Here is a 953-nt window from a genome sequence, read left to right on the forward strand (position 1 = left end):
GATTGTTTTCTTAAAAAAAATAATTCTTTAACTAAATTGATATATATACCTTTTTACACTGGTAACTTCTTCTTCTCTTTTTTATTTTTTTTTTAATTCTTTTATGATTTGGACCAATATTTATGGGCTATTATTGTGATGACTTAGTAATATTTTCTTGAATAACCGCCTTTTTTTTTTTTTCTCTTAGTCTTAGCCACATGTGCCATCATCCTCTTATTACACCTATGATGTTATATATGCTCTGATCAACGCTTTGATCAAAGTTGGAAACCATGGAGAAGGCAACAAACTAAAGCAGTTTAACTGGTTTTATTAGAAGATCATAAATTAAAATCATGCAGCATATTATTTTGATTATTGAGGAAGAAAAAGCTTTTACCAAAGAAGCCTTGTATGTATATATTTGACAAAGAGTTGACTGATAAGCTGCATGAAATGAAGATAATAAGAAATATTTAGACAGAGAAAAGAAATGGGAAATAAAGGTTGAATTATTTGTTTTCGTTTAAGGATTACGTATACACTAAAATCAGATACTAAAGTCAATTATCAGTATATAATATATGGTAAAATATAACTATATATTAAAAATAAATTAAACCACACACATATTTATATACAAATATATTGGTGACTAATTTTAGTATCTAATTTTAGTGTACAAATAGCATTTCTCTTCGTCTAATTAGGAGATCACTATATTTTGAGTAGTGACAGATAGGTACGTAAACCCGCTTTTAGTGGGTTATCCATTTTAAGAAGAAAGATAAAGAAAGCAAGAGAGGAGGAATACAGACAAGGAAAGAGAGAAATAGGAAAAAAAATAATATATATCATCATTAATATAAAATATATATTAAAATATAAATACACGTTAAAAATAAATTAAATTATACATATATTTATATATAAATATATTAATAACTAATTTTAATTTAGAAATAATATTT

At 24.7% G+C, this 953-nt stretch overlaps 1 protein-coding gene across 1 annotated transcript in view; it reads left to right on the forward strand.

Moving 5' to 3' along the window:
* The window catches only part of LOC107617659 (1-deoxy-D-xylulose 5-phosphate reductoisomerase, chloroplastic), an 8,523-nt gene that overhangs the window by 351 nt on the left and 7,219 nt on the right, over positions 1 to 953 (forward strand). The window lies entirely within an intron of this gene.

The sequence above is a fragment of the Arachis ipaensis genome, chromosome B09, assembly GCF_000816755.2.
Source record: "Arachis ipaensis cultivar K30076 chromosome B09, Araip1.1, whole genome shotgun sequence".
Taxonomy (NCBI): Eukaryota; Viridiplantae; Streptophyta; class Magnoliopsida; order Fabales; family Fabaceae; genus Arachis; species Arachis ipaensis.